This window comes from Ovis canadensis, chromosome 8 (genome assembly GCF_042477335.2).
Source record: "Ovis canadensis isolate MfBH-ARS-UI-01 breed Bighorn chromosome 8, ARS-UI_OviCan_v2, whole genome shotgun sequence".
Taxonomy (NCBI): Eukaryota; Metazoa; Chordata; class Mammalia; order Artiodactyla; family Bovidae; genus Ovis; species Ovis canadensis.
The window spans coordinates 70,714,736-70,740,250 of record NC_091252.1 but is presented as its reverse complement, the minus strand read 5'-3'; positions in this window follow the sequence as shown (position 1 = coordinate 70,740,250).

Below are 25,515 nucleotides of genomic sequence, written 5' to 3'. Positions count from 1 at the left end.
TTCCTACACATTTTAGCATCAGTCCCATCGTCTCCTGTGCCTTTTGCCAACAACTGTTTTTAAATTAATGATACATCTACTTCCCCTCCTTTCTCCATCTATAGCAAGACCAAACTTGAGTTAGTACTTAAAGTTAGGAAGAGTAATAAGTCTCATTTAATTGCTATTGTTTTAAATATACACACACACACACAGAAGCCAGGTGTATCTAGCATTTATCTCCTTGGAGTTGACAGGCCACAGTGATGATCTCAGCATGATGGCATCTAACAAATAACACATTATCTCCACCTTCCAGAGACCTCGAAGCTTTGTGATTTATTATCTGGCCTTGCCTTTCCCACCTGTTATTATTCCCTCTTTTGAGGCCTATTCATGAAGAGATTTCATTTTTAGGATATGTTGTGCATAAAATTAAAAGCAGCAACTCTCATTTTCTCTTTTATGAGCAGGTTTCAGTTCGGTTCAGTTCAGTTTAGTCGCTCAGTTGTGTCCGACTCTTTGTGACCCCATGAATTGCAGCACTCCAGGCTTCCCTGTCCAACACTAACTCCTGGAGTTCACCCAAACTCATGTCCATTGAGTCGGTGATGCCATCCAGGCATCTCATCCTCTGTCGTCCCCTTCTCCTCCTGCCTACAATCCCTCCCATCATCAGGGTCTTTTCCAATGAGCCAACTCCTCGCATGAGGTGGCCAAAGTATTGGAGTTTCAGCTTCAGCTTCTATCTTTCCAATGAACATCCAAGACTGATCTCCTTTAGGATGGACTGGTTTGATCTCCTTGCTGTCCAAGGGACTCTCAAGAGTCTTCTCCAACACCACAGTTCAAAAGCATCAATTCTTCTGTGCTCAGCTTTCTTCACAGTCCAACTCTCACAGCCATACATGACCACTGGAAAAACCATAGCCTTGACTAGACGGATCTTTGTTGGCAAAGTAATGTCTGTGCTTTTGAATATGCTGTCTAGGTTGGTCATAACTTTTCTTCCAAGGAGTAAGCGTCTTTTAACTTTATGGCTGCAATCACTATCTGCAGTGATTTTGGAGCCCCCAAAAATAAAGTCTGACACTGTTTCCACTGTTTTCCCATCTATTTCCCATGAAGTGATGGGACCAAATGCCATGATCTTAGTTTTCTGAATGTTGAGCTTTAAGCCAACTTTTTCATTCTCCTCTTTCACTTTCATCAAGAGGCTTTTTAGTTCCTCTTCACTTTCTGCCATAAGGGTGGTGTCATCTGCATATCTAAGGTTACTGATATTTCTTCCAGCAATCTTGATTCCAGCTTGTGCTTCTTCCAGCCCAGCGTTTCTCATGATGTACTCTGCATATAAGTTAACTAAACGGGGTGACAATATACAGCCTTGGATGTACCCCTTTTCCTACTTGGAACCAGTCTGTTGTTCCATGTCCAGTTCTAACTGTTGCTTCCTGGTATCTAAATGCCTGAGGCCAGATAGCTTTTATTGTGAGGGAGTCACAGTGATAATTAGGGAAATAGAAGGCCTAGCCAGTGCCTGGAGCTACAGAGTTGCTACTCTGTGCCCTGAAGACTGCTGACTGGGGCTCTGCACACCTCCCTGGGTCCCAGCAGGTCAAGAGTTCAGACACTGAATGTTTTTCTAAGGAATAAATACACCACAGTCACCACCTCAGCTTTAAGCTGAGGAACATGGGGAGGATAGGGGGAGTTGGTTCTCCCACGGTAGAAATAGTTTTCTGAAATGTCAGCAGTAGGAATTGTCCAGTTAAAGTTTGGTATGATCACCTGATGGACTACTGTGCAGACTTTGAAAATTTCAAGACGGTGAAGTCACCTGGGAAACTTTATGACAAAATATTAGGATAAAATGTTTATGATAAAATGTTAGTATAAAAAATCAGAATGTCCGATTTAATCAACACTATGTTGGCAGCAAGTAGGAAGGAATATGGAAAAAAAGTTTAATGAGTTCTTTGTTATATAGGTGGAACAGGGGAACTTTTAAAAATATATTTGCAATATTTTATATGGCTGCATTGCTTTTAAAAATGGAACCTGCTTATGAATGAATTTGAGCCTAGTCCATAATGATTCTATCATTAAATCTTTGATTTTTCAAAAATGCTATGTATTTGATAGAAGAGTAAGATCTTTGAGGAATATAACCCTGTTCCACTCCCTGGTTCCCTGTTTCTCTCTCTTCTTCTTTTTTTTTTAGTATGTATTTATTTACTTATTTATTAGGCTGTGCTGGGTGGTTGCAGTATGCAGGGTCTTGGATCTTTAGCTTTGGCCTGTGGACTCTTAGTTGTGGCATGTGGAACCTATACCCCTGAGCAGGGATCAAACCCAGGCCTGCATTGGGAATACAGAGTCTTAGCCACTGAACCATCAAGGAAGTCCCTTTCTCTCTTTTTTAATTTCCAGAACCTATAAGTAAGATGACTTAATGAATATCATGACTCCAGAGAATTTTTGAAGAGTAAGCATAGCACATGAGAAGTATCATATGAAAATTTTTCATAAAAATAAATAAAAAGAACTTTTTCATGTTCTTGAAAATGGTACTGATTTTTTAAAAATAAATTTTATTTGTGTAGAACAGCATCATACTTATAGAAAAATTGGAAAAATAAGATATAGAGTTCTAATGTGCTCTGTAACCAGTTTTCCCTATAATTAACATCTTACATTAGCATGATATATGTATGATATATTTGAATTATTGAATCCAAGTTGATAAATTATTGTTAACAGCAGCCCATACTTTGCTCATATTTCCTTAGCTTTACGTGTTGTCCTTTTCCTTTCCGGAACCGCACCCCCACTCCCCCCGCCACTCCCCCCCCTTCCCCCCGCCAAGGATGCCGCATTACACTTAGTTATCATGTCTCCTTAGCCTCTCATGGCCGTGACACTTTCTCAGACTTCTCTTGTTTTTGATGATCTTGGTGGCTTTGAGGAGTATTGGTCAGGTATTTCCTAGAATGTTCCTCCATGGTGATGATGTGTCTGATGTCTCTCTTGTGATTTGTCTAGGGTCATGAGTTTTGGGGAAAGACCACAAGGCTAAAACGCCATTGTCACCATATCATCTTATCAAGGGTACATACTATCAACATGACCTGTTCGGTTGATGTTAACCTTGACCACCCGGCTGAGAAAGTGAAAAGCAATTTTAAAACATTTGAGGACTTGCGTATCTGCCAAGGAAAAGAGTTAACAAACATGGCAATATGCAACAAATGAACAAATATGACAAAGCTCAAATCTGTGACTCCCAGGATTTACTAAGTAAGAAAACATCACTCTTCCCATGAGCCTGTCTTCTTCTTCTCCCCATATATCCATCTATTCCAGCCCTCCCTACCTTGGCATCAATATTTGCTTTTATTATATCTTAGTGACACATTCATATTTATATTATTTCAGAAAGTAAAATGCTATAGACCCTCCAGAACTATTTGGAAGCTGTCATGTAGAGTTTTGTGCTATGAAGACATAAGCTACTTTTATGTCAAGGGGGAGATTATGCACATAAAGATATCTTTCTTTCATAGTGACAAAATGAATGCATTTTAGAAAGGGTCAAATTAAAACTGTGCTGCTGTGATGAATGTCAACTGCCTAAATCTCTGCAGATCTGGGTGAGACGAGACTTGCAATGAAAGGAGCCTCTGGGGAGCAAGTACTCTTAAGTAGCCTCACTTTCTACTTCACATTGTCATTTTCCCCCTACAGTTGACCCATTGGAGTTGCTTAATAAAATATTGAATGAATGAATAACTCAGTATTTGAATAAAGAGCTGAGAAGATATAAAAAGTAAACTCTTCTAGAGATATGGTAACTGGCAGGTCTGCTGCATGTCTTTCTAAGGAATGGACTCTATCCATGCCCTTTGCTCCATTAAGTCTTGGTTCGTTCTGTCAACAGTACACCCCAACCCAAAACACACAGAGATTGGACAAACCTGACCCAAGGACAGCCAATTTATAGTCTTACCACTACTCAGAGGCTGGCATACAGAGATGAGCTGGCCTAACTTAGAGTCTTCCTCTTGGGAATTTAGAGTAAGGAAAAAAGGAATGAATAGCCAGCAAGCCATTTTACTGGCCCTGTCAACTTGAGAAAGAAAAGCTATGTGCAAGATGAAATTATGAAGTGGCCTGAAGAAGGGAGTAAAAAACTGCTTAGGAAAAGATTACCTTGAGGGAATCTGAGTCAGAGAGAAGCCAGCAAAGCAATATGAAAAGGACCAAGCAAAAAAAAAAAAAAAAATCAGTGCCCAAACTTAAGTAATATCTAGGGCCTGTGACTTGTGATCCTTTCTGATTTGTGTAAAAACTTCAGATAATACCCACCTCTCTTCCCCAAAGTCGAGTGAGTCTCAGTGCCTTAGAGTTCAAAGAGCATTTATGAAAACAGTAAAGTTCTGTAGGCTTCTGGTCCAGTAACAGTCTGTTAAAAGATTTTTCAAATTTGAACACTTTTCCTTACTAAAAAATATATAATTATAATGCCTTATAATTGTGTATCCTACAGTGAAGATTTCAGTTTACTGTTTCCTAAAAGGTTTAGTTGAGAGTTCCTTGGACTGCAAGGAGATCCAACCAGTCCATCCTAAAGGAGATCATTCCTGGATGTTCATTGGAAGGACTGATGCTGAAGCTGAAACTCCAATACTTTGGCCACCTCATTTGAAGAGCTGACTCATTTGAAAAGACCCTGATGGTGGGAGGGATTGGAGGCAGGAGGGAAAGAGGACAACAGAGGATGAGATGGCTGGATGGTATCACTGACTCAATGGACATGAGTTTGAGTGAAATCCGGGAGTTGGTGATGGACAGGGAGGCCTGGTGTGCTGCAATTCATGGGGTCGCAAAGAGTCAGACACGCCTGAGCGACTGAACTGAACTGAACTGAAAAGGTTTAGTTAGACATAATGGAGGAAAGAGGAAGAAGATAGAAAGACAACAATGACCACACCCCCACCTTTCCCAAGGCTAAGCTGGAGCTCTTTTCACAGAACTCGCCCACATTCTTTCACCTACTTCTGGATGGAGCCCATTGCAAAGCTTTGACGTCCAATTTGTAAATGCACCTGGATGATGCATAAATCTGCTTGCTCCTAGAAGTTACTGGGCTGCTACTCTTAGTCATGGTAAAGACATGCATCTTTCCCATTGTTGATGATTTTATGAGATTGGTTATCTTATGTGCTTGTTGAGTAATAATAACATTGTATTTGTTATTTTATAACATGACCAAAGAGTGTATTAAAATAGGCTACAAGTAGATTATTATGTATAACAACAGATTTATGAAACACTAATTAAAAGATGACTGTTATTTAGACCAAAAAAATATTTAAATAAAAATATTTGGATAATTATGTTTCCCTTGAATGTACTCTCTGTTTCTTTTCCATGGTAATTTATTTGTTCCCTTTAGAGTACATTTATTGATACTTTCTTGGAGTTTAACTTTCCAATTTAGGAAACATTTTTTAAAAATCAACATTTAAAAGTATAACTATGAAGTCTTCAGTTAATTTTTTTAAAATCTGTTGTTTTTGGTAACAGACAAAAATTTGGTACTTTCTGTGTGCTTCACGAATTTTTTGAGCATGAAAATTTGAAAAGATTTTATTACTACAGCTGATACTTGAAAAATAAGGGAGAAGGTTTATCTGAGTATATAAGTTACCTACCCTTGTTATGTGAGATCTTTCCACATTTGCAGATCCAATACTAAATATTAATTATTAAAAATATCTGAATATAAGTGGAACTCCACAGGTCAACTGCCTATTGTTCAAAGGTTAAGTGTACATCTAAAGGAACAGAACATCTACATGTCTCACCAGGCTGATTTCATGGGATGGCCCATAGTGTTGGGCAGAACATTCACTCAGTGTTGCATATGGATTCTGAAATGTGGGGGGAGTAAGGTTGCAATGAAAGAAAAAGGAGCTGGGTGCGTGGACTTTGCAAACCATCAAAGTCAACAGACACTTTGCATTAAATGTTTTATACGTTCAATGGTTCACTTACAGGGAATTATGAAAACAGAACTTGAGTTATTTGTGTGACCTTATAACAGTTCCAACTCCTTTTATCCAGAGATTGGCTACGCAAAGATTGACTATTTGTTGGTGGCCTGCATAAGCCTACCTGTTTGAATTGGTGAGGATTATACTTCTTGGACATTGAAGTACTGAATGAATAGACCCAGATGCTAGTTTCTTTCTTATACACACACACACACACACACACACACACACACACACACATATATATATATGAGAAAAATATACATATATCTTCTTGGAAGATGCTAATGGGTTATCAGTATTCCTTCTCCTTTCCTTGGAAACTATGTGCAGTACCTGAGATAATGCTGTATCTACAGGGATGCCTCTGTGAATGTTGTGGTCCCCAAGAGATGGTTATTCTATTTCTACCCCATAAGAATATGGAAAGAATAACCAACTTTATTTTATTTGTTTCAGATCAAGAAGTTGTGTGTTTTGGTTTCTGTTCCCATTTTTAAAAATGTATTATTTAGAGCTCTCACATCAGAAGCTCCTTCTTTATTTTCTCCTTTTAATTCTTTTGGCTATTCCTCTCAAATTATAAAAGTGATGAAGATTGCTATGAATATTTCTGTGGAAAGCAAGATAAAAAGCCTAATGAAGGTTTATTTTCACACAAATGGCACTTGTGTTTTCTTCTTTGGTGCTTCTTAGAATTTTCCACTAAAGTAGTTCCAAATGGCAGAGGGTCATGAACACAAACCTAGAAATCCCCAGCCTTTATTTTGAAGAACTTGAAGCAAACTGCTGTAAACACAGTGTTTCTTAGATGTATTTTTTTTTCTTATTCATTTTTGTTTTTGCCTTATAATAAATATTCACATTTGAGTGAGTTAATATAATTTCCTTCAAACCTTCATATAAAAGTAGATGATTGTGAGGGATGTATCTTATACTTCTTGTGAGTTGGCTACACATCCACGTTGGTGTGTACATTCAAGTATGAGCTAAGAATTGCAGAAGATGAATTCTTTTGCTATGGTTTAAATAATGAGCTAATTCATTTATGATTTAAAACATTAATTACAAGTGATACAAATATACAAACAGAACTATCAAGTTTATGATATCCTTGTCATAACAAAAGCGTATGTCATAACAAGAGCTTATGACTGAATTTTTGTTAAGAAACATGTGATGATTTGTTTTTGTAAGCTTTGTCTAAAAGTTTATTGGGGGCTTCCCTGGTGGCTCAGCAGTAAAGAATCCACCTGCGGGACTTGCTTGGTGGCCCAGTGGCTAAGACTCCCTGCTCCCAGTGCAGGGGCCTGGGGTTCGATCCCTGGTCAGGGAACTAGATCCCACATGCCACAACTAAAAATCCCGTGTGCTACAACAAAGAGCTGGTGGAGCGAAATAAATAAATAAAATATTTTAAAAAGAAAAAAGAATCCACCTGCAATGCTGGGTGCACAGATTCAGTCCCTGCATTGGAAAGATCCCTTGAAGAAGGAAATGGCAACCCACTCCCAGCATTCTTGCCTGAGAAATCCAATGGACAGAGCAGCCTGGCAGGCTATGGTCCATGGGGTAGTAAAAGAGTCAGACACAACTGAGTGACTAAACAGCAACAACAATAACAAACGTTTATTAGAAATGAGTTGGTTTTTTTTTTTTTTTAGTGTAGCTGTCTTGATTGTCCTCCCTGATATGAAAGAAACAGCTAACAAAATTTTATGGGCCTCAACTTGCTGGCTAATAAAAGTCACCTCTGGCAAGATCTAACAGCATTTTGTATATATTTTCAAGGTTACCTGGTGACCTTTGCTAAGTAAGCTGGAGGTAGTAGGTAGATCCATTAACCACAAATTTCTTTCATTCACCACTCAGGGTTCTTTGATTCTTTGAAATCATGGGATCCATCCCTGGAAAGATGCTCTCTTCACTTTGTATGTGTGTGCGTTTGTTGCTCAGTCATGTCTGACTCTCTGCGACCCCATGGACTGTAGCCCAGAATGCAAATCCAATTTGTTCTCTTGGGGACCATGGCCCACGCCTCTCTTTTTCCAGGGCCAAAACAAGAAATAATAATTTTTAAATCATTGTGAAGGCAACACTATGAGTGAGATTGTCAGTCTCTGGGATTGTGTTAGAGTCCTGACTTTATTCACTTACTATATGACCTGTGGCAGAAAGTGAAGAAGAACTAAAGAGCCTTTTGATGAAAGTGAAAGAAGAGAGTGAAAAAGTTGGCTTAAAGCTCAACATTCAGAAAACTAAGATCATGGCATCCGGTCCCATCACTTCATGGGAAATAGACGGGGAAACAGTGGAAACACTGGCTGCCTTTATTTTCGGGGGCTCCAAAATCGCTGCAGATGGTGGTTGCAGCCATGAAATTAAAAGATGCTTACTCCTTGAAAGGAAAGTTATAATCAACCTAGACAGCATATTAAAAAGCAGAGACATTACTTTGTCCACAAAGGACCATCTAGTCAAGGCTAAAGTTTTTCCAGTGGTCATGTATGGATGTGAGAGTTGGACTATAAAGAAAGCTGAGTGCAGAAGAATTGAAGCTTTTGAACTGCAGTGTTGGAGAAGACTCTTGAGAGTCCCGTGGACTGCAAGGAGATCCAACCAGTCCATCCTAAAGGAGATCAGTCCTTCATTGGAAGGACTGATGCTGAAGCTGAAACTCCAATATTTTGGCCACCTGATGCGAAGAACTGACTCATTTGAAAAGACCCTGATGCTGGGAAAGATTGAGGGCAGAAGGAGAAGGGGATGACAGAAGATGAGATGGTTGGATGGCATCACTGACTCAATGGACAGGGGTTTGGGTGGACTCTGGGAGTTGGTGATGGACAGGGAAGCCTGGCGTGCTGCAGTTCATGGGGTCGCAAAGAGTCGGACACGACTGAGTGACTGAACTGAACTGAACTGATGTGACCTGTGCGTGTCACTTCACCTCCTTAGTTCAGTTTCCTCACCTATAACATCGAAGCATTACTACTTACAATGTTGGGTTGCAAGAATGATTAAAATAGTAAATATAGATAAAGTGCTGTGAATGTCATCTGGTATTACAAAACGATTGGGTAAAATTTACGTACAGAAGTCTTTTATCATATATGGATATTTGTTTTATTTAAAAAGTGCCATCAATGCGGGGTTAATTTTAGAGGGTGGAACTCAGACCCTGCACTCCCAAGCGAGTTAGAACAGCAGACGTTGCTGCCACCCCCACTCTCCTAAAACTGTGACAACGGTTCACAGCCCTCTATCTCCCCTAAGTCTCTGTCCCAAAAGATAAGCCATGAAGCTGTTGGAAAGAAGCCATCCATCATGACATCACTTGATATAATTATTCTTTAGAAACTCAGCTGTCGGCCTGCGGTGGAAGTATGCTGGGCAGGGCTATCAGGAAACACAGCTGAACAGGCTTTGTCTTTCTGGCGCTGTCTTGTCTCTACAGAGTATTGTTCCAGGGTGTACATTCTTTTGTTTGTTCCCACATTTGGACTGGCAAACTTTAACCTTTCAAAAAGTCAGTGATGAAGATGCTTGTTGACATTGACCTCAGAGACTACCTTTCAATGGAACCACTGGCTATTAATGTTTTTTCCATCACCTTGGTCCCTTATTATCTTTTGGCGATAAACGCGATGCGGATATTTTTCTTTGTGTTGATAGCTTAGCAACCAGACTTTGGGGGATCCATGTTTATACTGTTTAAAATAAGACCAGTTTTCAGTTGAATCTGCTCCCACTACAGCACTGAGATGATACTTCAGAATGAAAAGGGCCTCATTGCAGCTATAAGGACACGCAACAAAAACAGGTTTCATAAACAAGAATGAGACATAGGTATTGTGCATGAAAAGAACAATGAGAACAAAGCTCTCTTGATTATGTTTAAGCACTTGAACCTCTAAAGAGAAAGACGAATCAGGAACATTCATAGTTCAAAGAGCCTGTCTGGAACAAGAATGGGATTCCCATCTGAGGAGAAGGTTATCATGTGACTGCTTCCATCCACTGGTTGATTACCTGCCTGAGGTCTGGAACTATAAACCTAGAGAGGTCTTCTCTTAAGAGCACTTCAAGCACTTGCCCTTTTCCCATTAGCCCAGACAGGTAGAGGTGTAACAAATTTATAAAATGGTGGTTTTATGACCCATCTATAAGGAAATGGCAACCCACTCTAGTACTCTTTCTTGGAGAATCCCATGGAGGGAGGAGCCTGGTAGGCTACAGTCCATGGGGTCGCAAAGAGTCAGACACAACTGAGCGACTTCACTTTCACTTTCATTAAAAAGAAAGATGAATGTGCACTCTTTATAGCAAAGGTTCAGTGGTTATTGACATTATCAAACTCAAATTACAAAGAGCTGGTTTAAATATTAGGTCTTCATTGTCAAAAGCTGAAGTACATCGTGAGCAATGAGAGGGAAAGGAGGTTCTGAAATCTACATATTGGAACTTAGGGACTGAGGTGATATGTATTTCAATAGTGTTTAAAACCAATATGTACTAAAGAGTAAAATTATAGACTTCATTTCCAGACAGATCAAGGTTCAAATCCTAGCTTTGCTACTCAATGTGTAAGCCTTTTCTAGCTTCTTGCAATCTTGGTGTTCTCCTGAGTAAAATGAAAAATTTTATAAGGTTGTTGTAATGTTTTAAAAAATAATGTATGACGCATGTAAGAATTAAAGATTTTAAAATTTTAAAAATAAAAAGCTAAAAAAATGTATGCAAGGTTCTAGTATGACAGATATTGAATAAATGATGGTTATTATTTAACTGTTAATTGAAGGCAATGAAGGAATAATACACTTTGTGATCTGATTTTGTAGCTACAGATACAGGTTACATTTGGCACGGCTCTCCTGAGTCAATTATGTAAGCATTTCTGAAACTTCTGTTAATACTATGTGCCACATCACTTTAGTTATTATGGCATAAATAGGAAGAAGCAATAACAGGCAACATTAAAGCTTATCACTCTGTGTTTTCATGGGGTTGTATCTGATTTCTTTTCAAACTTAGTGATCCTAACATGTAGTGGACAACTACTGAATATTTTTGGAATAAGTAAATGAGCCAATGAATTTATAATTTAAGGTATGATTTCTGCTCTGAAAGAAGCATGCACTAAAGGAGAAAGAGATACATGTACACAAGTAACAGTAGGGAGAAAGACAGGGAAGGACATTGTTAACCCATCTCGAAGATTCTAACCAAAATGTTGTTTTAAAAGCCTAAACCAGTGGCATGATAATACCTGTGAATCCTTAATGGAGGGCCTGCTAAAATATCAAATCCATATACCGTTATTGATGCCTGCTACATTCTAAGCTTAGAGCTAGGCAAAGAAACAAAGAAATGAATAATGCTTAATTGGGGTTCTTGAGGAACTCACAATATACCAGAGCTGTTACTGCTAAAGTCTATATATTGTTACTTTGAGCTAGACCAAAAGCTTTACCAAATAGAGGGCTTGCTGTGTATATTTCCAAGTGTCAACAAAATCATGCCTTATACCAAACTATGCTTAATAAGTGTGGTTGATTAAAAACTAATTTGAGGAATGTACCATATCAGGATAATACCCAGATAAATATATGCTAATGGAGTTATGTTTAATAACATTGAAATTGCATCTTTTCACATTTTTAATTATAGTGAAGTCTGCATGTTCATGGGGTATCCCTGGTGGCTCAGATGGTAAAGAATCCACCAGCAATGCAAGAGACTTGGGTATGATCCCTGGGTCAAGAACATCCCCTGGAGAAGGGAATGGCTATCCACTCTAGTACTCTTGCCTGGAGAATTCCATGGACAGAGGAGCCTGGAGGCTTACAGTCCATGAGGTTGCAAAGAGTTGGACTTGACTGAGCAACTAACACCACATGTTCAAGATTAAATTAAGAGAGACACTCTCAATCTTTTCCCCCTAAAAATGTTATTTTTTTTCTTGTTAGTTACTAACACAAGCCACTCACCATGACTCAGAATTCATTCATCTACCATCTTTCTTTTGGTTATTTTGTTGGGTTCCAGCACCTTTAGCACAAATTTATAATGAAAAGAAGCAGAAGAAAACCTCAGATCAGTGATTTGTCATATCTATTTGCTGTCACCCTGAAATCATATATAAAATATAAACAAATAAAATTGTTAATTAATTTGATTGCACTTTTTAAATAATCAGAATTTGAACTTCCTTGACCATTTGGTGATCTATCTACTTCAACTGTAGGCCATGTGATTCCACATTTACCCTCACCAGGGACCACATACCAAAACCAATCCATGCATCTCAGTCTCCCTGAACTCAGTTTTCATTTCAGAGAATGGCACATAACCCAGTTAAAAACAAAGGAATTTTTCTAGGTCTTCTGCAAAAGGTGTCCTAGACTTTCTTTCCATTGAATGGATCTAAGAGGATAAAGGATTCCAATGCTGCTATTTTGTAATTTAGCTAAGACCATGGAGAAGGCAATGACAACCCACTCCAGTACTCTTGCCTGAAAATCCCATGGACAGAGGAGCCTGGTAGGCTGCAGTCCATGGGGTGGCTAAGAGTTGGACACGACTGAGTGACTTCACTTTCATGCATTGGAGAAGGAAATGGCAACCCACTCCAGCGTTCTTGCCTGAAGAATCCCAGGGACGGGGGAGCCTAGTGGGCTGCCGTCTATGGGGTCGCACAGAGTCCCACACAACTGAAGCGACTTCGCAGCAGCACAGTAATACAGCTGAAGGCAGAACTGATGTTTCCATGGTATCATTTTGGGCCTGACTACAGACATGATGAAGCCATCCTCTAATCCTGAAAATTGCAGTAATAATAACAGTATCTTTTCTCCTAGGCCATTTTTGCTGGGATTTTGTAGCACTTTAAAACAAGAGTCTGCCCACTTTGATTTTCCAGAACACCTTCTAATTTTAGATAACTTTCTTCTTTTCAATTAAGACAATTAGTGAAGTGTTAGTTAACTGTAAAACTCAGCATGCTTTCATTTCCATACTACTGTAAGACTTTTCATATAAAGGACTGCCACAAAGCCCTCTTCTGTTTTACATAATTTTGCTCTGTTTTGGGTACAGAAAATACTATTTCTTTATCTGTGGATATCAAAGATGATTCTCATGATATTGTTATTTTATGTAAGTTGGAATTATTGAAGTCAGACATCCAAGAAAAACAACACCAAACACTAATTCCCTGAATATCTCCCTATCAAACTACCAATCCAGTCATGTGTGTATGTATGGTCTGTTTTTCCTGTTAAGAAAACACACAACCCTTTCTATGAAAGGCCCATTTCTCTACTCATGTTTGGCCTTTCTCTCCTTCAAAAAAAGTCTTTCTTCTCTTAAAAAAAAAAGCAAAAAGAAAGTAAAAAGGACAATTACCCTCCTATAACTATATTAAACAGTAAATGAATGCATGAGTAGATGAATGAGTAAAACCTCTCAGGTCTGCTAACCTTCATCATTCTGCTTTTCTTTCAAGCTTCTCAAAGAATTATCTTCATTTATCATCTCCATGTCTTAATTTTTTTCATCGATTATTCACTCCAAGTCGACTTTTACCCTATTCCTTCCACCAAATTTCTTTCATCAAGGTTATTAAAGGCCTCGCTGTCAAGAAATCCTGCAGTCATTTTTAGTTTCAGTCTTCCTTATCTTTTCATTAGCATTCGCTTTTGGCTACCCATTCCTTCTGAAATATCCTATGCCTTTAATTTTCACTATTACAAGTACTTTGGCTTTTTTCTAAAGTATTTGATCACTTCTCCATTTTTCTTTTCCAGGCTGATCTTTCTCTACACAGACATCAATTATCAGAATTCCTCAAAACTCAAGCCTATAACTAACATATATCCTTGCCAAGGCCATCACAAAATTTATTTTTCCTCTTTGAATACAAGAATACTTTGCTATGTCAGGGAGTAATATTATGATAGTTCATGGGAAAGAAGACTATTTTGAGTTCCCAAGATAATTTTGCTTTCCAAAGAACTTTGAGTACTTTCAAGATACTTCTTCCTTTCATGACTTACCTAGGGGGATTAAAAAATAGCTGATGGAGTCTGTGTAGGGTCAAGGAATAAACTAGTAAGAAGTGGGGGGAAAAGAAAGGAAGAAGGGAGAGAGGTGGGAGAGAAGTGGTGAAAATGAAGGTGAAAAAAGTTTTCTGATAAATGTCTGAAGTTCTAAAACCTCTGGGTCTTACAAACAGATCCAAGTGAGTGGCCTTTTCCTTTCTCTCTTTTTTTGATTAGATATTGGGTACACTGAGGATTTGAGAATGATTATATTCTAAAAGGTTCTTAACAAAGAATCTTCTGGTGAATGTGTAAATCAAACCCCTGTAACAACCAGACAGTCTCTCTTCAGTGTTTCCCATTAATGCTGTTTCTACAGGTCAAGGCAGAAAATCTCAATGCTTGAATGAGAGGGGGAAAAAAGTGATCTCCGTCTCTTAATGTATTCCTAGTGGATCACTATCATTATCTGCAATCAGTTCTAGATATAATTAGAGGGCTTATTTTTGCATTACAAAAACTATCCCTAATTATGTGTTATTTGCAAATTGCTGCAGATCTACATTCATCTTTATGATGAAATGAGGGTCTTGCTCCTCACTGTGTTAATATCATTTCTACATTCTTTCTCCTACTCCAAATCTCTTTATTTAGTGGCAGGTCATATTCAAAATGTGTTTTAAAAGCATTCACCTATCTTTCCAGCCTCCATATGTGCACTGTGTCAAAACACCTATCCATCACTTGTCTGTCCTCTAGCAAAGACAGATGGAGATAAGTCACTAAGACAAAAGCAGACACTATAACAGGCTTTTATACAAATGTTGTGCTTTGCTATCTTGAGGTCTGACACAGATGCTTACTCTAAGAATCTTCTTGTTTCTTTGTTTAAAAGTGTCTAGCAAAGTTATAATAAGGGATATCCTTTTGGGATGGACCTCCCTCTAGGCAAAAGGGATTCTTCTAACACTAAACAAATGAGTCCAGGCTATCCTGTGACTGAGTAGAGACAGGATAATGGAAAATAAATTGATTGCTTCTTCAAACTTTTAGCATACCTAAAGATTCATATGAACCCAGAAGGTGAAAGAAAGTTTTTTCAAACAAGAACAGTTTAGAAAACTAAGGAATATGCAATTAGAACAAGTGATTTCACAGTCTTCAAAATTTATTTCAATGATTGACTAGGGTTATTGCCAGAAAATGGTTCTAAAGGCTAAATATATCTCCTAACATATAAATCAACAAAATCCTGAAGGCACTGTAAGACTGTGCTCAGTAACAAATGAAAGGAAATTCAAAGGGGTTAACAATGTGTCCTTCTGGCTGTGTGAGGCTTGTGGACCCCAAGAATTAGTAAGTTCCAAGCATTTGCAAATATTAAGAAGACCATTTTCATTTTCAAGTTTGAGATCAAGTTGAAACATTGAGGATGAGTTGTGCAAAAAAGACCAGAAGTTAAATCTCCGTTCTGATGCTCATTTTCATTAGAAGACTCAATAGCAATAAAAGCAGTTATTCATATTGATATCCATTATTTAGCATTTACTTATAAAATATATTTTTTAAAATGTAGATTGTCTTGCCTCTATATTATTTCTCCCATGTTTAGCAATGTAAAAAATCCAGTGTAGTTGAAAATATATGAAAAAACATCACAGTATGGCATTGAATGATGACTTAATGAAGTATTACCTGAGAACACAACTTTTCATCATCAATAGTATTACCGAAAACTTTTATTTAGAGCTTCTTGCAATTGTTCTCGGTGTTAGGAAATCTAGTACTCCTTTAAAAAGCCAGTATGGGTTTAAATATTTTTCAACCTCTTCTAATCCTTTACCTTCATCTGCCACTCATATTCATGATTCTCCAGGATTCAATATTTAGCCCATATAACCTTCTTAAGTCGGAGAAGGCAATGGCACACCACTCCAGTACTCCTGCCTGGAAAGTCCCATGGACGGAGGAGGCTGGTGGGCTACAGTCCATGGGATTGCTAAGAGTTGGACACGACTGAAGCAACTTAGCAGCAGCAGCAGCAGCAGCAACCTTCTTAAGTAACCTCATTCCCTTTGTCACTATTAATTAGTCTCAACAAATATGATAGTAATCTGAAGGCTAGACTAGTGTAATGGTTAAAAACACACACTCTGGCCATGAGCTTAGGCTGCTGCTGCTGCTGCTAAGTCACCTCAGTCGTGTCCAACTTTGTGCGACCCCATAGACGGCAGCCCACCAGGCTCCCCCGTCCCTGGGATTCTCCAGGCAAGAACACTGGAGTGGGTTGCCATTTCCTTCTCCAGAACTTAGGCTACCTAAGTTCAAATCTCATCTCTCACACTATCTGAGGCTCAGTTTTTCAATCTGAAAAATGCAGAGAATAATACCTACTTGATAGAGATGTGAAGTTTGTATGTGTTACCATAGTAAAGTGCTTAGAACAGTTTGTCACGCTGCAAGTAGTCAGTGCTTGTTGTTATTATCTTTATGTCGTTGGTTCCCAAATCTAGATCTTTAACCAGTAACCAAAACTCTAAAAACAAAACAAAACAAAACAAAAACAAAAAAACTCCTCAAGAAAAATAAAGTGTTAATAGCCTGCACTAGTATCTCCTGGGAGGTATATTCAAACTGGAGATTCTCAGACTTCATCCTATATTTCGTGAATTAGACTATCTGGGAGTGAGACTTAGGCATCTGTGCTTTAACAAAATGTCCAGACATTCTGACACAAAATATCATTTGTAACCATTTTTTTTAAGTTTTATATTTATTGTCCGAGTTATCTCTACTGGGTGATCCTCAAGCAACTAGACCCGAACTTGTCCCGAACTTGTTTCATCATCTCACCCTCAGAAGACATCCCTTCATGGTCATGGGCATCACCTGTCTAAGATCAACATGCCATCCTGAAGGTATCCTTGACCACTGACCCTGTCAATCCTGTATTTGATCCCTATGATGTCCATATTTTCTAAATATATCCTGGTCTCTCCATTCTTATTGTTACTGACTTCATTAATTTGACAATGAATTATTTAGTACCTACTGTATGGCAAGCAAGGGATATGGCCATGTATATGTTGAGATTTCAATGTAGGCAAGCTCTTGTTATTTCTCCCCTGGACTAAAATAATCGCCCACTGACTGGTCATTTGTGTCTTGAGTGCTTTTCGGATAATCCTTCTCGCTGCTTACTAAAATGAAACCCAGTCATGTCGGTCTCACGTTTAAAGCTCTCACTTCTAAACTAAGGTTAATCTCTAAGGTGTTGGAAACAACTTTTGCCAGGATGTGCCGAGACCTCTCCCCTTCTTCATGTTACTCTTTCCACCTAGGACTTTTGCTTCAAGAACATGAGGAAATTGTAGATCCCTCTCCTACACCGTGACTGTCAATTAAACACGCATGTGCTCAGGTGCTACTCTTTCCCAGATGTGTGGGAAACACATAACTTTGATACGAGAGCAGAGATGGAGGGCCTTTAGTCCAGCCTTGCAGGGTAAGAAAGCTTCCTGTTTCATGTCTCAGTGCCTTTCCTAGTTGTGTTCTTTCTCAAAACCTCTGCAATCCCATTGTCCCCTCACCTCAGTTCCCTCTTTTCTAATTTACCTTATTCATCCTTCAAGATTCATCCTCCCCAGTCAGTCCCTACATCTTCATGCCAGACTGGCTGAGGGGACTCTCTTCTGGTATCTCAAAGAATCCTAAGTGTAGTATTCACTGCATAGGGCTAACATGATTGATTTATGTGTTCATCTTTCTGACCAGACTGAAAACTTCCTGAGAGCAGAAATCAGTACTGGTGAATTCCTGGCAGCTCAGGAGTAAAGCAACCATAGAAATATAGGTACCGTCCCAGCCTGACTACCTCCCCTTGTCGTCTCAGTCTCAGTTGGTTTCCTCATCCTTTATAAGAGCACATTCAAACTCTGTCCAATATTCTTCCTCCTTCTCTTTACTCTGCAGTCACTCCTTGACTTCCTTTGGCCATAAGAGCCAGCATTTTCAGAAGGGCTTCCATACTATGGAAGACAGACTTGAGAGAGACTAGACCATCCCTGGGAGTGGGGTCAGGTCATTAGAGTAGGGATTCCTGTTCCCAAGTAATTGGAATATCAATAACCTCAGATATGCAGATGACACATACCTTATGGCAAGAAGCAAAGAAGAACTAAAGAGCCTCTTGATGAAAGTGAAAGAGGAGAGTGAAAAAGTTGGCTTAAAGCTCAGCATTCAGAAAACGAAGATCATGGCATCTGGTCCCATCACTCCAAAGCAAATAGATGGGGAAACAATGGAAACAGTGGCTGACTTTATTTTTCTGGGCTCTAAAATCACTACAGGTGGTGACTGTGGCTATGGAATTAAAAGACGCTTGCTCCTTGGAAGAAAAGTTATGACCAACTTAGACAGCATATTAAAAATCAGAGACATTACTTTGCCAACAAAGGTCTGTCTAGTCAAGGCTATGGTTTTTCCAGTAGCCATGTATGGATGTGAGAGTTGGACTATAAAGAAAGCTGAGTGCCGAAGAATTGATGCTTTTAAACTGTGGTGTTGGAGAAGACTCTTGAGAGTCCCTTGGACTGCAAGGAGACCCAACCAGTCCATCCTAAAGGAAATCAGTCTTGAATATTCATTGGAAGAACTGATGTTGAAGCTGAAACTCCAATATTTTGGCCACCTGATGTGAAGAACTGACTCATTTGAAAAGACCCTGATGCTGGGAAAGATTGAAGGTGGGAGAAGGGGACGACAGATGAGGTGGTTGGACGGCATCACCAACTCAATGGACATGAGTTTGAGTAGATTCCGGCAGTTGGTGCTGGACAGGGAAGCCTAGTGTGCTGCAGTTCGTGGGGCTGCAAAGTGTTAGACACAACTGAGTGACTGAACTGAACTGAACTGAGCTGAAGTAATTGGAGCATGGTCTCATTTAGGAGTGATACCTGGGCAAAGACGTTTCCTTCACCTCACAGGGAGGGTGGAGGCCAGAGGAAGGTGTCTCTAAGGGATAGGACCCTGGCCATCTGTGTTTAAAGGCAGGACCAACCCTGGGTCTAACAATTGAATGCAGAGTAGCTTGTCGTTGGTGCCTAGTACACAAATGACCCTCAAAATGGAACTTTGGATAACTGTCTGACTCAGCATTTGCCCAATGCAATGTCATGACACACTCGGGTGCTGCCATCAACTGTAAAATGGGTGCCAAGAAAATCTGGGAAATCTTTGTGGTTTTTTTTCCTTAATAAACAAAATACCGCAAATTTAGAGTTGTCACTCTCATGATATCACTCCCACTGGCAATCTGAGTTGCTTTATGGCAGGAGAGAACGTGGTGGTGCGAGGGTGGAGAGATGCTGGGGGTGAGGCTCAGCCCATGCAGTCTTTTCATAACTCCTCGAGAGAGGTTCCACTTATGGGGAGGCTATAAATTGTGCTTTTACTTTCCCACAGTTTTATTTTGGTGGGGAGCTTATCCAAAATTTTACTTTTCACACGAACTACTGTTGTTGTTTAGTTTCTAAGTTGTGTCCAACTCTTTTGCAACCCCATGGACTGTAGCGCACCAGACTCCTCTGTCCATGGGATTTCCCAGGCAAGAATACTGAAATGGGTTGCCATTTCCTACTCCAGGAGATCTTCCCAACCCAGGGATTGAACCCGTGTCTCCTGCATTGGCAGGTGGATTTTTTACTGTGGAGCCAACAGGGAAGCCCCTTTCACATGAACTAGATTCCTTAAAAAATAAAATCCCTTAAAAATACTGATGGTTTCAAGCTTTAAACACGAATTTTACCCCGAGATTTTGTGATTTAAATAAAAGGGTTTCACAGAAGTTCTCATCGGTATCTTTGGAATATCTGTGTTTCCTTCCTTGTTGAAAACAGCATCATACGGAAAACAGAAAAAAATATTATTTTTAGAAAAGGGAAGTTCTACTGGGAGCAATCTCAAGATTTTTGGATTAAAAATATATGAATTAACCATCTACATGTATAAACAAAAGCACAGTCCCTAAGATGAACTATCAAATCAATGTTTCAATGTCAAAATAAAAGAAAAATTACTAATAAAATTGCTTTAGTAATAAAATCTTGATTAAAGGGAAAAAAGCAAAGAAAATTTAAGTCACAAAAACATGTTGAAAACATATTTATAAAAAAAAAGAAGTATGCATTGCTGACCTACGAAATAGTATGAATGGCAGGCATCATTTTGACGTATCATTCCAAGATAAGGTGCATTGTGTGTGTGCGTGTGTGCTGAGTCACTCAATCCTGTCTCTGACTCTTTGTGATCCTATGGAATGTGGTCCACCAGGTTCTTCTGTCCTTGGAATTCTCCAGGCAAGAATACTGTAGTGGGTTGCCATGCCCTCCTCCAGGAGACCTTCTTGACCCAGGGGTCGAACCTGCATCTCCTGGGCTCCTGCATTGTAGGCGAATTCTTTACCACTGAGGCAATGGGGAAGCCTAAAGGGGATTATTTAATCTCAAAAATAAGGTAATGATTGGAGCGAAGATGTGATTGTCCTTTGTATATTCTGACATGTGTAGCACAAGTTCTATATTCAGAATCTGTCGATATTTAACTTATAATTGAAAATAACTATATCAGGTTGGCATTAGGCTACAGTGAGTTTCATTGTCATAGCAAGTAAATCTTGTGGTTGTAGCTGGCAAGTTCATTAAGCATCACAGTGCACATGTAACCACCAAAAGTTAACATAATTTTAAACTGGAAATAGAAATATAGCTCTGGACAGCAAAAGCTAGGTTTGATATTTAAAACAAAAGATTGGAGTCCTGATCATACAGCTGGAGTATCTTAAAGTGATGTGTATTCTAAGATGAGTGGGAAGAATAGAAATTATGATAAGTCTCCTATACATGAACCTTCAAGTTGTGAACTTTCAAAGATGCGACCAGGAAGCTTACTAATGAAGACCTGTCGGAATGGGAGACCCAGAGAAGGGACAAAGAGAGGCTAGAGGAAAAAGAAGCAACTGAAGAATCAAAGAGATTCACAGTGCAGAAAATGGCAAGGGAATTTTCTTTATTTGAGGAGGCATTGTTAGTTTTTGAGGCATAGGACCAAATTGTAGAATGGTACATAAAGGTTGCAGCAGCCATTCAGAATGCAATCGAGTGATACTGTGTCATCTATGATGAGAAAAAAAGAGCTGTTACCCAGGGCTTTCCTGGTGGCTCAGACAGTAAAGAATCTGCCTGCAACATGAGAGACCTGAGTTTGATCCCTGGGTTGGGAAGATACCCTGGAAGAGGGCATGACAACCCACTCCAGTATTCTTGCCTGGAGAGTCTTATGGACAGAGGAGCCTGGCAGGCTATAGTCCCTGGGGGTAGCAAAGAGTTGGATACAACTGAGCGACTAAGCACAGCATAGCACCCAGACACCACTGGATCATTTGTTCGAAGAGACTAGATAGACTTGAATTCAGCAAGGAACCAGAACCCATACTAGCAAAGTCAGGGGCGAGTGATATTGCAGCTTGCCCCCCTTCTTCTATTGCTGACAGTCCTTCAGCTCTACCATCTCCCACCCCACTCCCTCCTCCAGTCAATAACTCTTCTTGCCTGTTCACTTGATGCCAGCCTGTGTGTGCCAGCTATTGCACTGTACTACTGTATTTTTCAAAGTACTGTACTATGAGATAAAAAAAGAAACACTTTTTTTGTGTGTGTTTGCTTTTTTATATATTATTTGTGAGAAAAGTGCATGTATTAAAGTCGCTCAGTCGTGTCTGACTGTTTGTGACCCCATGGACTGTACAGTCCATGGAATTCTCCAGGCAAGAATACTGGAGTGGGTAGCCTTTCCCTTCTCCAGGGGATCTTCCCAACCCAGGGAACAAACCCCGGTCTCCTGCATTGTGGGCAGTTTCTTTGCCAGTTGAGTCACAAGGGAAGCCCCGTGAGAAAAGTTTTATAAACCTATTATAGTACAGTACTATATAGCTGATTGTGTTAGTTGAGTACCTAGACTAATTTTGTTGGATTTACAAACAAATTGGACTTATGAATAAACTCTCAGAATGGAACTTGTTCATATGTAGGGGACCTACTATCTATCATACAAGGAATAAAGAAAGTGAGAGTATCCAGTTTAGAGAAGAGAGAACTCTTGAGAGATTGATAGTCTTTCCTAGGATCTAGAAGGCTATCATGGAAATAGCAGAAACATAGACCTGCTTCCAAACATAGAAATGTTCAGAAATGAAATAGTTACAAAGAAATCAGATTCCTGTAATAGGGGTGTTCACATAAGGCCATTTGATGGAGACATTGTGAAGCGTTTTTTAAATCTGACTCAAGACCTATTTGAGAGTCATGACGTGAAACCAGCTTACTAGATCATTATAGCATTTTTTCTCTTTACAGAGAATAAATAAGAAATATTCATGTTCTCAGCCTGCAGGAAAGCTTATTATTTCATAAAACTTTTGTTACACAAACACACCACACACACACATGCATGCACATGAATTGTGTTCTAGGTTTCAGTTTAAAGTAATTTCTTCTTGTGAATTGCAGTCCTAAAAATAAAGCGTGAAAGTCAGTGTTCTAGTTGTCATCTTTCTAATTCCCAGAAGAAAATCAGGAACCAGACACATCTGAGCTGACATCCCAGTCATAAATCTTTCCTTTAACCTCTTTATGACTAAGTTCCCCATTTGAAAAAGTGGAGAAAATCATGACAGCTACCTCTGGAGTTTATACATACATACACACATAATATTTTTTAAAGATATATCTAAGTTCTTAATGCTTTTTAAAGATTAGGTCATCATTTCTGCACTTAACTTCTTTGAAATGACTTTGAAGAAAATCAGAGGTTATTAGGAATTTCCTGGTGGTCCTAAAGTGTTTAGGACTTGGCACTTTCACTGTTGGGGCCCAAGTTCAATACTTGGTGTGGGAATTAAAATCCTGCAAGCCACATGTCATGGCCAGAAAAGAACAAGAAAGAAGGAAAGAAAGGAGGAAAAGATAATCAGGGGTTCTTGAGGGTTTTTAAAGACTCATTCCTTGTTTTCTTCTGTCACTGACCCTGATGTGTACAGACAGGTGGCCTTGATAAGATAAATAAATTAGGACAGTGTCCTTGGGAACTGGTTGCAGGGGTGGGGAAGGGTAACAGAGCATGTGTTCAGCAATTTAATACAATAACATGATTCATTCCCAGACACCCAGATGTAGCTCTCTGGGATTCTGCGATGACTTTGGAGGGAAAAGGACTCCTTCCATTTTTTTTCAATGGCTCTTTTGCGACTGTTAACTTTGGCTGTTGGTGTCTCCCCAGCTGGGACATTCATGTTATCAGAGAATTGGCCCCTCGTGTGTAAGCCCCATTGTGTGACCAAGGCTGCTGTGTGGGTTCTGTACCATTGGTGTTTATTGCTGTTTGGGTAACAGGAAGAAACCTGGTACTTTTGTACTGTTCAAACACTCATCCTATTCATGGCCACTGTTTATGCCAAAAGAAAATGTTCTCACAGAGAGACCAATAATTTAGAAAATATTTGAACGGGAGGTTGAATAGTTTCTATTGGAGTCTTTATTAGTGATCTTGATTTCTGAATACAATGGGACTCTGTTAGAAAATGTTCTCTACCATGGATTTGGTTTATTGCAAGCCAAATCTTGTTCCCCATGTACAGAATAAAATCTCTCTTGCCACAAGACAAAAAGCTTGTAATATGGATGATTCTTATTCCCAGCTTCTGGGACAATAGGAAGATTTGTAATCAAATAATATATATTTATATTATATATATTTTTATATATTATCAATGCAAATATATAAAAATATATATAATATAAATATATGCTATTTGATTACAAGTACTCTTGCCTGGAAAATCCCATGGATGGAGGAGCCTGGTGGGCTGCAGTCCATGGGGTCACTAAGAGTCGGACACGACTAAGCACCTTCACTTTCACTTTTCACTTTCATGCATTGGAGAAGGAAATGGCAACCCACTCCAGTGTTCTTGCCTGGAGAATCCCAGAGACAGGGGAGCCTGGTGGGCTGCTGTCTATGGGGGGTCACACAGAGTTAGACACAACTGAAGCGACTTAGCAGCAGCAGCAACATATTAATATATAATGTAATATAATTAGATTACAAATCTTCCTATTGTCCCAGAAGTTGGGGATAAGTATATATATGTGTGTGTGTGTATATATATATGTATATATATATATATATATATATATATATATACACCACTCATTGGGAATAAGAATATATATATATAGCATTCATTGTAGAAAATGAACAAACTAAATAAAACGTGAGATGTCATTGCAAATATTTTAGAAAGTTCAAAGGTGGTACTATTCATTATCCTTAAACATTTAGACATTTTCCAAGTTAGGATACTGAATTGGGTAGATATGAAAGAATTTAGACTCTTAGGACTATCTGAAAGTTTGTTAGCTGGTGACTTGTCTCTACTACTTTTCATTAAAGTAGTACAGTAAGTGATACATAAGAATGTATTTCCTATTTGAGGTCACAGAGTGGCTGAAATGCCAACCAGAAATACAGCTATATTTCTAGAAATAAGACCCAAGGGAAGGAGCCTCAGACAACAAAGGTCATCAGAAAGTGACCAGCAAACTCTGGGAAGAAAAGAACCAGAGAAAAAACTCCATATTCTGTATATAAGTTCCCTAAGATTGTGTACTTGTGCAGAAACAAACGAAAAATCTGAAAGCAGTATGATTTGAGATCTGAGCTCACCAAAGACATAGTTGGTTTTTGGTCCAACCTAAATTTTGCTAGACAAAACATCAACTAGCTTCAGAACAACGTAAAATAATTGTAAAATAATTCAGAATATTCACAATACAAGGTTCCCAGTGTCCAGGATAAAATCCCAAATCATCTGACATATAAAAAGCTAACTAAAATGGAAGATTTTTCTTGAGAAAGTGAAGAGCAGCAGATGAAAAACTACCCAGATATGAGTTTATTAAAGACCAAAGCAGTTTTTTTCCCCTTGTCTTTTTCTTTTTTTGAATTTATTATTATTATTATTTACTTTATAATATTGTATTGGTTTTGCCAGTTTTTAATATTTGTAAATGATACAAATGAACTAAATATAGAAAATTTCAACAAATAAGTAGAAAATATTTTTAAAAGAAAAATTTAGAATGGAAAAATATAGTCTCTAAAATGAAACATTGAGAAGGAAGTCTTACTGGCAGAAAGAAGATGTCAAAGGATAGATTCAGGAAGTTTCAAGATGTAAGAAACGCCCTGGGAAGAAAGAGCCACCCCTATGGACCGTTGATCAGGGCCTTTATTGGGCGGTCGCTCTCCGTTAGAACTCCCCGGGGCGGGTGAGCAAGGAAGCGAAGGGAGTCTGCGAGGTATGAGGGGTGGGGAAGGGT